The 15,896-nt window shown below is 43.1% G+C and overlaps 1 protein-coding gene across 1 annotated transcript in view; it reads left to right on the top strand.

The window, feature by feature from the left end:
• The first annotated feature begins 1,088 nt into the window (after positions 1 to 1,088).
• Positions 1,089 to 15,896, top strand: part of LOC311112546 (B-cell CLL/lymphoma 9 protein-like) — a 33,401-nt gene continuing 18,593 nt past the window's right edge. The window contains exons 1-3 of the mRNA XM_084155682.1: positions 1,089 to 1,397; positions 3,858 to 4,062; positions 13,395 to 13,472. The gene's annotated coding sequence lies outside the window, so the exon portion shown is untranslated. The remainder of the gene's footprint in view (positions 1,398 to 3,857; positions 4,063 to 13,394; positions 13,473 to 15,896) is intronic.

Here is a 15,896-nt window from a genome sequence, read left to right as displayed (position 1 = left end):
AACCGTGTAAATCTCTCTTGGACAAGGTGACTTTTATAAATATATTAACCTGTATTTACTCCCCAAAAATGCTAATTAGCTACTATTGTGGCTATCATAAAGAACAACAAATGCCATGATGATCTGAATGAGACTGCCGAATCGAGGCAAAGGTAAGGATCTCTGGATTAACTATCTAATGTTAACTAACTGTAGTAATTAATAAATTGGCTACATTTATTTAAATGGGGATATCTGTGAACTGTCTTGTGCAAGTTTTAAATTGACACAATACCTGTTAGCAAAGGTGTCAGCTAGATGTGATGTGCAGAAGCTTGCAGGGATTTGTAGTTTTGCATGATGTCTACTTTTATGCTAATTAGCATTTTCTAATCTGAGAGTAAATAGAGCCGAGCATCTTGATAAAAGTCACCTTTTCCGAGAGAGATTTACATGGTTATCAAAACGTTATGCCAGGGTAAGCCTAAACGAAACACAGCCCTTATTTTAAGTGTTTCTAAAATCCCCTATGGGAAAAAATTATGTCGGAAAAACGATTGGAACCATTTCCCTGTTTGACCGCTAGGTTTTATGGGTATTACGACGTCTCCACTGTGGGCCTCTATTGGACAATTGTTCTGTCCTTGCTAAGCATTCAAACTGTAATGAGTACTTTTGGGTGTCAGGAAAAATTTATGGAGTAAAAAGTACATCTTTAGGAATTAAGTGAAGTAAAAGTTGTCACAAATATAAATAGTAAAGTACAGATACCCCCAAAAAACTATTTAAGTGGTGTAAAAACACTTTAAAGTATTTTTACCCCACTGCTATTTACTGTCCAGCCTAATAGGCCAAAATTAAAATTTCCCAATTGCAAAATGCATAGGATATTTTATGGTTATCCTTGTCTTGTAATTGGTTCTTCGATTATTATCTTTACCCTGTCGTTCATAGTAGGCTATTTATCAGATCGACTTCGCTCTCACTTCTCTGAGTTTTGTCTGTGTTCTAAACTGGCTGGGGTTTTCAGCTTGCTTGACAAGCACCCCTCCCCCAAGCTTTGGCGAAACAGGAACAACTCCTTTCAGAGAAAAAAAGCTGCACAAGTTTGGGACGTCTTGGAGAAGCCCTTGTTATCGCTTGGAGCATAATAGCCAGGAGTTTAGATTTATTTATGCAAAATCTGGAAGTATTCTACTGTTCTAGTTTATCGTGGAAAATAACATTTTAACCTCGTATTTAGCGTAGGCCTAAATTCTTTTGAAAATGGCTTACTTTCCTCGAGGATAATTATTGGTGAAAGCCTATTTGTGTATGGAATAATTTGTCCTCACCGAAGAGGGATGGGACTCGTGGAGCTCTGTATACATATGTGATATCGTGTTCAATAATGAAGGATATTGTGTCAGACACAATGGGTAAGAGAGGGTTTCCCTTTGCATCTATCTAACCAATCTAGATAGCATTTTTATCCCATGCCCGTTGTTCAGCTGTATACATACTTGGCCTTACTCCGTTGGGAAGTCAGACCCTTATTCTCTGAAGTTACACCTTTAAACGTTAGACTTAAATTAGCTAATTAAATATATCGCTTCAAAGTTGTCCCTAGTGCTAATTTCACCCCATGACTTTGTGTAGATGGGAATGTGTCCATTGCAACACACATGCTGTTTTCTATTTTCGTAACGAATAGATATGTGGGTGTTACTTACTTTACCAATTACTTGTTTATCCTTTCCCCGCTAATACTATCCAATTCTGACTTTCGGTTTCATATAGAAAACTTAACTTAAATCAGTGCACGTATCCAGGTCTACACGTGGCGAAATCATTGCAAAGCAGTAAGCAACAAATGTATTCTGCAATGTTGATCGTGATTCGCCGATTTGGCCTGAAGCTTTTTGTCCCAATCTGTGATCCACTCCGCCGTTTTCTAGTGGAAGGCTCGAGCTGCCATGGTCTAATAAGCTAAAGCTATCGTTACATTTCGTGCTACAGAAGTGTTACAATGTTGCAGTGGCCCATGGTTTTGAGCCGCTTGTTAAGAGCGTGGAAGGAGATGCACTGTAACTTTCTGGCCAACAAAAACGCTACGAGAGAGGACAGTTATTTTTCCATTCATGGTATTCGACAGAATATGGAATGGGACGTCTGCAACATTCTGAAATTATTGTAGCCCATACCCCTTTGCATATGTAAACACTGGATTGGAGGTACTGGCACATGTTAAATTAGACGTTTAGAATATTCATAATAGGTGTTGTATCAATTCGTTGGAAACTTGCATCACTACCCCGTTGTAGCTTTATACATGGTATTTATGCTGTGTAGTTAGCCATTTGTTTTTTGAGCAAGGACTGTCTGTCTACTTGTTTTGCCCACAGATAATACTGTGTCATGTCCTGTGTCCACCTGGTTGTTGTTCCTGCTTGAATGGTAGGTTAGTTAGATAACCAGAATGTTGGCCTATTCACTCAGCTCGACTGTTTGGGCAGAATCAATATTTGCCGAAAGGTTATTTTGGTGATGTACACTATTCATATAGAATATGTGAATGATGCCATGGCAAATGTTGTTGGTCCAAATAGATCATGAAGCCTTATAACGCTTATTTTGCAAGCATGAAAATAAATTTGCTGCAGTACAGAAGGTTAAATCCTTAGTTGCTACATTCATTTTTGGACATAAATAAATGATATATACCCAGTGATACTTGAGGAATATAACTTATAAATGCCTCATGAGCTTAGTTCAACTGTCTTACCCCATCAGAACCCCAAATGTACATTTTTTTTACTCCAATATTTGTAAACAATAACGTAAATGTAAACAAAGACTGTATAGCCTCAAAACATGGTTAAAACTATAATTGTGATATTATGGTCAGGCTTTCATTCATAGCTCTGTCTATAAATTTGAGTGGTTACATTTCTCCAGGCCCATCCCTCAGCTTTTCACCAAAACAGAGGTTGGGTGACTGCTTTGCTGTTGTTTCAACTGTGGATCCTAGCTTTAAACTGAGAATTAAGGCCTAAAAGGTGATGAATACCAGGCTAGGGTAACGTTATTTCCTAGATGTCCTTTTGGATCAAATGTTATTTCATCCTAGCTGTCCTATAGTGTTGCTGTTGTGGAGGGACATAAACTTGGGAATTTAACCTAATGTCAATACTGATGTGCGTCACAAATGCTGTGGATATGTAGTTAACATGTAGGTTGTCCGCTATCTGTTCCCTTTGCACTGTGGGTAGAATCTGCCATGTGGTTCCATTGTGTTGGTATATTTGATGGTTTCACGCATTGGTTTGGTATATGTGAGCTGTATGATGTACACATCTCAAGTGACACTTTTTTCTATGCATCTTTTCCCTCGTGCATCTTAGTTGTTAAATGTATAATTGCTAAATTGCATGTCCCCTGTTGCAGCCAGAGAAAGAAGAAACACAATCTATCTCAAATCAAACAAACAAAAATCTGCACTGTTCCTCTTCATATTTTAATGATTCCTCTCGAAGTCTTTGCCCTCAATCCTCCAAAAAGTCAGACACTGCTTTTCAACCAGACATTGAATGTATCGATTGTGCCTTTTTAAAGCGGGTTAATGTGAATGAGATGTAAACATCTGTGGTCTGTTAATAATCATTTTCCTCACCCAAAACGTAAGCGTATTTAGGTCTTCTTTAGGGATCTGAGGCCTGTTTAGGAGGATGTAATGTTACGGAACGTTCGGAGAGAAAATGTATTGCATAGAACAGAAATGATTGTCTCTCAGATAGAATAGGGGATTGTGTCAACTGGATTTATTATATTTCAATCTGCAATGTTCTGGGTGTTTTAAAGTCCCTGAATACACCCCTGTTGTCTGTCTCTCTCTCCAGGTTTGTGAATGGGCACTGTGATCTTCTGCTGAGAGGGAGTCCTGGGATTTGAGGCTCTGTGACAGTTGTGACTCTGGGCCGACGCGAAGCCAGTCAGCTTGCTTTGTCTGCCGGACCAAGGTCAAAGGGCACGACAAAGGGAACCCTGGGATATGCTCGCCTCATGAGGAGTAGCCGGGGTCTCTGAGACCTGGGGTCATTTAAGGTAAGGAACAACACACAATCACACGCACACAAACTCTCACACGTGTGTGAGTATGTAGCCGCCATGTTAATTTGTTTGGACTTTACAGGTATGTGATATAATGTGTCAATGTTTTTGTGCTTGTTGGTGTATGTGTCAATTATATTCAAGCATTAGGAAGGTTAGGCACAACACCGTTCATGGACTACAGTACGGTTAATCAAACGGTTTATTATTTTTGTCTATGACAACATATTCACAGAAATCGACTCTTCCCATGACATCTGACTGCTTAAGTTGTGTGATTGTCTTTTTGTGGATGGGATCTAAGAGTCTAAACTGAAAGAACTCAAAGAGCAGTGACAGGTCAATCTTGAAGTGATAGTTCACTCCACAAATGTCAGACTTGTGTGGGTGGGGGGGGCATGCTCTCGTATGCATGGGTTCAGGCCCTGGGCAGAGGACAGTGCACCCTGTTTCTGGAACGATATGCTGTGCAGCTAGGGTTATCTCAGGCCCTGCCTACACCCACACACAGACACAGACAGTGTGTGAAGAACATACATATGGCATAGAAACAGCCCAGCACACCATCCTATAATCACAGACCGTGACCCACACACCCACTAATGGCCTCAGATGTAGGAACACAGAGGCTGACAGACAGGAAATGGTGTGTGTGCGTATGTATTGGAGACTGTGTGGTGTGAGGCGTGCACTGTTTCCATGGCTGGGTAGTTATGTCCTTTAATTGGACCCATAGATTTGTCTTCATCCAGTCAAATGGTCAGGACATACTCCTGGCTCTACATATAGGCTAATGCTTCATTTAGGATTTCAGTATTGTTGGTGATGTACATTAGTGCGACACTATCATGCTGACCAAAACCGTACTGGCTAAAATGTTTCTGTTCACATTGTCCTTCCTAGCACAGTTCCAACAACTTTGGCTTGACTCGGGTGTGTGGAAAAGGGTGTTCTATTCGGGTTGATTGTGATTGGTGACATTCTGTACATACTGTTGATGATGTTAAACTGTTGGGAGAGTCTGATGTGAGCAGTCCGTATGTTTTCATAACAGAGTAGGCCATGTTGGGTCATGTTCATAGGGCACGCAACTGGAAATATTTTTAAACATTTAGCAATTGGACAAACCCCTTTGGTCCCACCCAGTATCAGTCAGTTTTCTACTGTTTAATGCCTAATGAACATGACCCTGGTGAAGTGCAGTCTCTCCCTCTCCACTCATGTGCGGTGTGTGGGTGTTGCTGCCCTTTCCACCAGTGCCCAACTGACCTGGCTGTGACCCGGCTACTCTCCCATAGTGCACTGGGCCATCTGTCACTGCCACAGCTGCCACAGGCTATGGCTCTAATAAATGGGCCTCTTTTTAATCTGGCATGGTTAGTTACCGTTCCTCAAAGCCCCATTGGAGAAATGGAACGTTCTCTTTTTACTTCTCCCTCCACTGCATAATGTGAATTCTTATCGCATATCTCTCTCTGTCATGGTCGCTCTCGCTCTCTCTCTCTCTCTGTGTAATCTGAAATTCTAGGGTTTCGCAGTGGCTCAGGGTTTGCTGGTACTGTCACATAACTCTAAATGAACTATCACAACCAGGAAGATCCTCCATCATTGTTTAAATCTCTAGTTTGGGAACATTTTGGCTTCCCAGTAGATTATAACGGAGATGGACAGAGAGTTGTGGATAAAACGTTAACAGTATGTCGCCACTGCTCAATGAGAATAGCTTATGTAGCTGCCAACACCTCAAACATGTTGACACTTGAAACATTTACGCCGAAATCACCCAAGTATTCCTACCACCGGAGCCAGATGGAAACGCAAGGAAACAACAACACAACTTCGTCTCCCCTCTGTATTCACGCTGCCCTTCGCAGCTGATTCTGACCGGGCCAAAGAAATTACAAGAGCGATAGGTGTTTATAGCCGTGCCCATTCTCAGTGGTTGAGAATAGGGGGTTTCAGCACCTCGTGAAAGTGCTCGTGCCACGTTACGAACTTCCCTCTCGCACCCATTTCAGCAAATGGGTTGTACCTGCTCTATATAAGCAAGCCAAAACCGAAGTTGTCAATGAATTGGCCAATGCACCATGTGTTGTGCTTACTACAGATGGATGGACCTCCAGGGCTACTGAGCTACTTAACAGTGACAGCCCATCACATTACCCCGAAATGGGAGATGAGAAGTACCACGCTACAGACACGCCCCCTTTACTAGAGTCACACAAGTGTGCATCTTTTTCTCTTTGTAAGAAAAACATTATAGCATAGCCCTATACAATGTCTGAGCCATGTTTACATATTGATTTCACACGCATATTGCACTTTATTTTAGTGTTGTTTTTTAAGGAGTAATCGTGTGTTTTCACAATCCGGAATACCAACACTTAAATAAACAAATGAACTACATTAACTGTTGTCATTTTATTTTCCCGCTGTACCGAAACCTCAAAACCGAAATGCTTCCCGAACCAATGGGTTTGGTGAGCCATTACACCCCTACTTTCTGTGATTGGCTTGCGGTACCCCAAGTGAGGGAATGGCTTTCGGTGATTGACTAGTGGCACCCCCTGAAAATGGAAACATTCTCTCTGATTGGTTAGTGGCTGCTGAGTATAGCTCAGTTCCTTCCAGTATTGATTTGAGTGGAGGTGGAATCTTTTCATTTCAGCCCATGGGCTCATGATGTGAGTATGAGGGTTGCCAGGTCTTCTCCTGATACCTTATCCGTCCCTGAGTTGAAAAATGTGGGGTGCGCTGATTTGGAACGCTTTACTGGCGAGTGGGGGAGGGGTGCGTTTGGCATCCTCCACTGAAACAGGAGAACTCTGGGAGTTCTCTCTTCCATTCCCCCCTTTCTCTCCCAAATAATCCCTTCTGCTAACAAGGCACATTTTTCCCTTTCACTCTGTAACCATAATATGGCTGGTTAAGCATTGGCAAGACATTGTAACCTTATGCTATATGAATGCACTGGTGAGGCTTTGCCAAGCACGCTGGGTTCTGGAGTGGCACCCTATTGCCAATGGTTTCTCCCCGATGCCAAGGCCAGGTTGTCACAGTGCCAGCATGCAAAGGAGAGCTGAGGCCTGCCAGGACATTAAATGGGCTGCTTTTTGAACTGTGGTCTCACTGGTAAAGGATTCTGCTCCTGTTCCTGCGGCGTGCTTGTTCTAGCTAAACACAGTGTTATATGGGGGCACAGGCTTTCACCACCCATAGATTAAATGGTCCCGGTGCTAGGATGTTATGATCGGAACATAAGCATTGTTCAGCAGTATTGTAAACACAACGTCTATTCACCACTGTGAGTTCTCCTGTTGTGTGTGTCTCGTGTGTCCATGCTAATACGCATCACTCGTCACCAGCTGATGGTCTGACACCGTGTCGCCCATGCGCCAACCATTTGGCTGCGTGTGTCTGTGCCCACGAACCCATGCCAACAGTGGTGGCAGAGTGAAACAGACTGGCAGTGGAGAAAGCCAGGGGCCATAGAACAGCCTTGTGAGGAATGAACAGGACTGTTTAGACTAAGCTTGGCTTCTCTATGCGGTCTAGAGATTCTCTTTTACCTGTTGCATTTCCTTCACTGAAATGACAGAGCTGAACTTCCTGCACTATGAATACTGAAATGACATAACTGAAATTTCAGCAATGACAACTGACATTTCTGTTCTATGAGCTTGTTTTTACCTGTCAAGGCTTATCCAATCGTTGCAGTTGAAGGGAAGGATACAATGACTTCGTTAAATAATTGTTAAACCTTTGAGAAAGAGACTGGGTTGTGGAGATTGGTGAGTCACAAACTCTGTTCCACTGCCAAGTGGTTCCAAGTGGTCAATGTCGTACTCATGTTTAACCACTTAGCCTAGAATTTACCTGTTCAAATCGTTTCTTACATTTTCCCTATGGCAGTGTGAATTCATGGCTACATAGGCCTATTGAGTGGACAGTGTGATATGAGTGCATGTAAATGAGATTCATGCAGAACCATTGACCAGTTGAATTAAGTACCAATCAGGTGTTATTTGCTATAGATGGGTTGGTTGTTTAGTAACAAAACCGACGACAAAACCGATGTGTGCGCAACTATGGGGCAAAACAGACTGGGTTGGCACAGATTGTTGACAACATGTCAACTATTTTTCGTCTCCAATGTTTATTGAAAATGAATACATTTGCACAATGAGCACTTGTCTCGCAAATATGTTGTTACAGTTGTTGGTTAACTAGCTAGCGAATTTTTGCCATATTAGCATTGACATGAAATCAGTCAAAACAAGACACGTGATGTTGTCAGCTAACCCATCTATAACTACTCGATCACACAGACAGCGTCTTTACCCCAAATGGTACGAGACATCATCATCTGGATATGTGTGCAACAAAAGTTCAACATTCAGCTTCTGCTACCATTTCTGTCAAGCCGTCTATGCAAACAAGCCATCTACACATAGTTTGATGCATACGTTCAATAAATCCAATGTATGCACCACACAGAACGTATTGCAACTGCCTCTGCAACGCAATGCTGCAAGCCAAACGCAGCGTTCTATTGGAAATTCATGTATTTCTGGTGTACCAAAATGCAATGACGCTGTAGGTGTGATCGAGGCGTCAGTCTGACAAAGTGCACAGACGCAGAGTGTGCAGATGCACTGTATCACCTACTGAACTATAAATATAAATAAATAAATAACTATATAATAAGAACTATAAAAGAAAGGCACAAACAGATCTTCTCCCTGTGTGATCACCTAAATAATGGTGTATGTTTCTCATATTGAAATTAATGACTGAGCACAGAAGGCATCCCTACGCTTCCTACAAATAGAATATCAGAGTTCAGAGCCTGATATCAGACGCTTCATCCAATATCAGGTGTGACAGCTGTGACAGGCCAGCCACATCCCACTAATCAGCCATTAGCCAACTCAGCCGCTTCTCTCCGGTCCGTTCCTTCTGCGTATCTCCATCCGTTTAAAAATGGTATTTTAGCCGTGATGGCGAGCTGGGGTGTGCAGACAGTGATGGGGTTTCTGTTACATTTGTTTAATTATTGGAGCGGCTCACAGTGTGAGCGAAGTGGATCCGTTTCATTTCGCCTGTAAGAACAAGCAGACCAGTCTGACTAGGCTTCGCTGACTAGCCTCTGAATGCCACTGCCATAGACAGGGGTGCAAACTCGTCACTTTATGCTGATATTTGCCGTTTTGATCTCAAAATATCGTGTAGAACTGTAAAAAATTGTGTAGGGGGCTCTGACAAAGTGCTCAGACGCAGAGTGTATCACCCATTGAGCTATAAAAGAGGTGCGAACAGATCTTCTCCCTGTGTGATCACTACCTTCTCTCTCGAAATTAATGACAGCACAGAATGCATCCCTACCCTGTCCTACAAATAGAATATCAGAGTTCAGAGCCTGATGTCAGATATGTCATATCAGAATGAGTGCTTCATCCAATATCAGCTGTGAGCAGCCAGCCTCAGCTCCTAACCAGCCATTAGCCAACTCAGCCGCTTCTCTCCGTCCGTTCTTTCTGCGCATCTCCATCAGTTAAATGTTTTTATTTAGCCGTGATGTGCAGATAGTGATGGGGTTTCTGTTACAATGGTTTAAATATTGCAACGGCTCACAGTGCGAGCGAAGTGGATCTGTATCTTTTCATTTCGCCTGTAAGAACAAGCAGGCCATTTATATAACTTTATAAACCATGCCGCTTTAAACTACCCACGGGCCGCAAGTTTTTAGTTTGATAACAAACAACCTTGTTTAGTCATTTTATCTGGCTAGCTAGCTATCTGGCTAGCTAGCTAACAACATGGTACCTTGGCTATGCACAAATTCAGATGGCACAGGAAAAACTGAAAAGGGAGAGATGGCCTACTGAAAGATGCTTCAAAAGTAGGATCCATATGCCTAATCGATGTCATTCTAAATTCAATCTGAATAAATAATCAATCTCTTTTTCTGGTGTTCCTAAAATTCTTGCTTAACTTTTGGGAGCAGTGTGTGTGTGAGAGAGAGAGAGCGAGAAATAGGATGTGTAAGGGAGGGAGTAAGTGAGGTGTGTGTGTGTGTGAGGGAGGGAGAGTGTGTAGGCTATGTGTGTGAAGTTGGCTGACGAGTAGGCTAAAGATGGTTTCATATAGACCTAATGTGAATATCAGGGACAAGTTTTTGTGCAAAACTTATAGAAAACGGGAACAGGTCTCCTAAGGGTGGGGTACTCGTTATCGTGATACTTGGCCTGGTATCACATCGTTAGTAAAATGTTGGTGTTGTGACAACCCCACTCTTAAAATAGGTACATTCTCTTGCCTTTTACACAGATGTGTTTCTGTGCAAAGCTTTTTGGTCACCTTTTTTGGCCCTGACCAGTTTGCAACCCTGAATGACAATGGAGTAGGCAACCGCACAAACAGATCCAGGACCAGGCTAGTTCAAAACTATTTGGCGCGTAATACAGAGTAGGGCCAGGACTACTCATTAGTATCGTGGCAAGGAAACAAAACACAACGTGGTTTTAACTTCTTTAGGAAAACAGCCCTAATGTTGGAAACAAACATGTTGTCATCCAGAGTCACATTTTATTTATTTCCCAAGCTATAGGACACAATATTTTATATACAGCAGGTTTTTAAAGGACCAAAGAGTTTGGTCTGCTACGTGTTTTAATTTATGCCATGGAAAAAATACTGCGATACTTGTATCGTCACAGCCCTATGTCAGAGGGTGTTGCACAGGGTTAGGTTTACCACTGGATTTGTTGGTAAAATGTTTGTTGTGGGTCTGCTTGTCTGTTGAGGGGTATTTGTAGGTTAGGGTTTTAGTTGGTAATAGTTTTAGTGGGATGTGGGCTTTAGTTTGCTAGTAGTTTAATCTGTTTAGTGAGCTGTGTGAGTCTTTGAGACTTATGTTTTTACATTTACATTTACATTATTTAGCAGACGCTCTTATCCAGAGCGACTTACAGGAGCAATTAGGGTTAAGTGCCTTGCTCAAGGGCACATCGACAGATTTTTCACCTAGTTGGCTCGGGGATTAGAACCAGCGACCTTTCGGTTACTGGCACAACGCTCTTAACCACTAAGCCCTGTCTTGTGTAGGGCTTGGACAGCAATCAGTTTAGTGGGTTAGGTTTGAGTATTTCAGTTATGATCTGTGTTTGTGGGTGTTGGGTCTGAGAGAGAGAGGCACATCTGCTGATCATGCTCCTCTCATTAGGTATGAGCGATGCAGTGACACCCCTCCTCTCTACCCCTCTGCTCTGCCGCAGTCAAGCCGTAATGCAACCCCTGTGACTGGGATGCCTGATAGCCCCCGGTACACTATAAACACACACACACTCATAAGCACACTTGCAACGTACACACATGCTCATACACTCAACGTATGTACGTACACACACACACACACACACACATTGATGGGGCTGTGAGTGATGATGGATATGGTGGAATAGTATCACTGAGTGGTGCATCAGCTTTCTGCATTAATGTTTTCTCTTTCCCCATCTGCTCATCAATGATACCATTCTACTGATACAGCTCTCCCTCTCTCTCTCTCTCCTGAGATCAAATCCCAAAGCCCATTCACTCTTCCCATATACACCCTCATTATTTTTCTCTGCCTCGGTTTGAATACTGTTAGAGGGAATACAGACCAACACGAATGTCGGCCGTGCGCAGTAGATCACCTGCTTGGTGTCGACGGACAGTGCTGATTCAACATGTAGGATCGTCTAGAGATGAATAGATAATAACGTCCGATGTTCTGTGGTTCGAGGCGGTGGGACGGCCACCCGTTGCCCACCGCCGACATTCGTGTTGGTCTGTCTTCCCTCTTAGAATGCTTCCTTTCTTCCTCCATTCCTCCCTCTAGGTTGCATAGCTTTCACCAATCTACTCGTGTCAGATCAGTGATTACTTCAAGGAAGGGTGAAAGGAAGGATGCATTTTCAAAGTATTCACACAGAACCTTCTCAATCCTTTCTGAGTCTTCATTTTGATTTACATCAAATTATATTTCTTACATTTCACTTCAAGCACACTAGGAAACGTTTGGCTATGGGTTGGGTATAGCTTTCTGTGATCGTCTTGCTGCTTTGTGGACATTTGTTCAGTCGGCGCTGTTGGTAGATCATCTTAAAACCACGATTGGCTGCAGATATTGTGACCTATTAACGGTGTGATGAGCTGACCCCGGCAGTGTTGGGGCCAATCGGGATGTCTAACCCAGAAGCAGGGACAGCAGACCTGGGTCAAATACTTTCATACTTGATTAAGTGTGCCTGGCTGGTATACTGTTGTTTCATGTTGGTTTCAAGTTAGTTTGTGTCTGGCTGCTACTCCTTGGCATCAAACTGAACCTCCTGGTGGTGGGGGATTGCTTGTTTGGACACAGACAAGGCACACTCACGCCTCAGACACTCACACACGTTGTAGAGACGTACACAAACACTCTTGCACCTCTTCACAGACGTACTGCATGCAAACTCAAGCACGCAGATGTGGCTTACATACACACCGTGTGCAGATTAGAGGAATTAAGTGAGTGTGCTGGCGCTAGGGCTGACCTGCTCCGGATGATCCTCTTTGGCAGTGCTGATGAGATTTTGGCCCTGGCCCCAGCCACTGTAAGCAGATTAGCTCACCCACTGAAAGGTGAACGCTGAACTGCCACACTACTGTTGTCCACACACACACTCTTGTCCACACCAGCGTGTGTGTGGGAGAGAGTGGGGATTACATCATCTGACATGGGCGTTGATCCATCATGACTGAACATCATTGTGTTCTGAACAGGGCATGTGTTACGTCATATGACAACAACTGCAGTGCCACTTTGCTCTTTTCACTCTCCTCATTCCACAGTTTGATATGTGTTACTGTTTATTTCAATCTGTTTAAATGAAATGAGTGCTGCTACGAGCAGGTAGACTATTAGGAAATGTAATTAACAAACCAATTAGAATATCCGGTGGAGGTGTTCTGTTTGCATGTTATGTGGTAAAGAAATTATGATGAAATGGAATTGTTTAAATGACATTTTAATGGTCTTCCCTTTGCGTTTGCTTCATGCTATTCCTATCACCCCCATGTATATTGGTACATGTAAATAGTCCTCATTACTGCTATACTGAACCACTAGCTGTCTTAGCGCTGTTATATACCGCTAAACCGAGTTGCATTGTATCACGAAAAGGGGATCTGCTCAAGTGCCTACCCGTAGCTCTATCTGCTAAGCTTGTGTTTGCGTGCCAGCCATGTTGGACAGTGTGTTGTTGTGATTTGGTGAGTGATGATGTCTCGCTCTTTGTCTCCAGCAGCGTTGGGGATTTGACGTGTGCGGCCCATTGCAATGCAGACATGGCCACGGCTATATCGTGACACAGAGGGACATGGTGAGTGCTACACACACACACACACACACACACACACAAGCTGCTTGACTGCAGGGGGTTGAGAGGGAGGAGGGGGTGAGCATTAGCCTGGTGAAGCAAGAGCTGGGGAATGAAGAGGAGGGTGAACAGCACATGTTGGATGAGAGGACAGGTAGAGGCTGAGAGAAAGTGGTGGGTAGAGAGCAGATTTGTCCCTGAGGCACAGACACTAGAGGCAGTACATTGTACCTTACTCCCTGTAGTTAGCTCAGTCATTCGGTCAGTGGTTCAGATGAACATTTGCTTCGGCCCCTTTCTGTGACATTGGCTCAAAGGCACCTGCAGATTACTGGGTATCTAGATTCGAATGCAAAATAGAGATATCACAAGATATAGTTTTTTCCAAGGCATGCGCTGTGAGTTGGACATCCTTTATGAAAGCAATACAAGGACTTAGTTTGAGGATAGTGATTTCAAAACAACAACTAGTTGCCTGTGCACAGAACAGCAGTTCCCTGGAATGAGTCCCTGACGTCGACCATAATCAATTTCCTAGAAGAAAATTGGCAACAAAGAACTGTATGTTCAGAAGTAAAGCCTCCCTTCTCCTTCTTCCTTAAACCAAATCGGAGTATTTTTTTTAACCCAGAGTATGTAATACTCGCCTGGACTTAAAAGGGATAGTTAGCTTTAAAATAAGTTTTGAGTTTATTTTCGTCTTTATTTATTATTATCTGCTAAACACATGTATGTGACAAATAAAATTTGATTTGATTTTTATAGTTTGTTTGTTGGTTATTTAGCAATGTCCAGAATCTCCTGTCTAGCATTTTTGGAGCATGTTAGCAATGCTAGTGGAAACAGACTGTATCAGTTAGCGGTGCATTATAGCATTAGCTGCTCTTAAAATCCCAAATCACCATTTATTATTTTTGGCTTGGTGAAACATTAAAATATGCTAATTTCTATCTGAAAGGATGTTTCAGACTCTTGAGTAGCCATAACCATCTCTAGCTTTCATGTCTGGCTCATTCTGAATGAAGTGTTTTCAATCTCATCTTAGCCCTGCCAGTTAATGACTGTGAGTAACCTTTACATACACACACACTGAGCCTGGCTAGAGTATCGTAGGAGTGTGTGTCATGTGTCTTGCTCCTTGAGCGCAAACAGTGGTTTTAAAGTTCACAGGGAATGGAGGTGACACCGATTACATTTGTCAAGACTGACAGCAAACGTTAGCCAGTATAACGGATTGGTGTGATGTTAGTTTGTCTTTGGAAGAGGATCATAATGTATGTTACCCTACTTCTGCTAGCAGCCAAACAGTTAATGTCCCTGGCCTCTATTGAAATATGAGTGTGTTTGTAAAGCATTACAGATGTAAAATCAGCTGAAATCCAAGGTTTCCGCCTAGTGTAGACAGACAGACAGACAGACAGGGAGGAGGTTGGATGGACTGACCTGCAGGCAGGCAGAAAACAGACAGACCGAGGCGTTGCAGAATGACTTTGCCTTGTCTGTGTTAAGAAGAAGAAGAACCCACCCAGGATTGTCTTGAATCTGATGAAATGCTTAGAAAACCCATTTTGCTCCGTGTGTAGCGCTCTCCTACTCTTTGATCATAAATTGTGTGTGTACATTTTGTAAGCGTATGTGTGTTTTAGTATGCTGGTGTATGCATGTGTGGGGTTTTGTGTGTGTGTACTCATCCGCTTGCGATAAATGCACACAGGTCTGTGTCTGGTGAGACTCGGCAGTCTTTAATCCTGAGATTTTGGCCAGGCTTCGTTTGCATGTGAGCCTTTGTCCCTGCAGGCAGCCAAGCACAGACCCAACAGAGAGAGAGGGGGAGGGCGAGAGAGAGAGGGGGAGTATAGGCTATATCCTCACTACAGGAGGGAGGGGGAGAGAGTCTCACTGATCAGTAGTGGCTTTGCTTCAAAATGGAATTTACATAATATGGCTGGTAGATGCTGGTGGACACAGAGAGGGTGTGTGTGTGGGCCTACGTGTGTGTAGCCTATGTGTGCGTGTCAGCTGTGCGGTCCAGAGAAATGGGTCCTTCAGCAAATGGAGATCGGTGTTTGTGAAACATCAGAGTGTCATTTGGGATCCATACTTTCCATTTTCCATTAATGCCTGCATATTGCACAACCGCCAGGTTACATGCACTCTATGAGATTTGTTGGTTAGACTAATTCTATCCAGCACCCCCCTTTCAGGATATTTCTGTAGTACGCAGGACGTCTAGGGGGATACTTCACACAATTGCATGATGTTTATCTGGTATTCAGTAGGATAAAAGACAGGCTTTGGTGTCTTCGCAGCGGGTTTATTTGGAGCCCTCTTCAAGGTCAATTTGAGAGCGCTCATCTCCTTGCTGGGAGTATGGAAATGAGTGCTCTTTGAGAGAGGGGATGTTGCAATGCTTTGCACAGCCCTCCA

Source organism: Coregonus lavaretus (genome assembly GCF_964263955.1).
Source record: "Coregonus lavaretus genome assembly, chromosome: 38".
NCBI classification, from domain to species: domain Eukaryota; kingdom Metazoa; phylum Chordata; class Actinopteri; order Salmoniformes; family Salmonidae; genus Coregonus; species Coregonus lavaretus.
The sequence above is the reverse complement of the archived record's forward strand: the minus strand, read 5'-3'. Positions and strand labels throughout refer to the sequence as shown.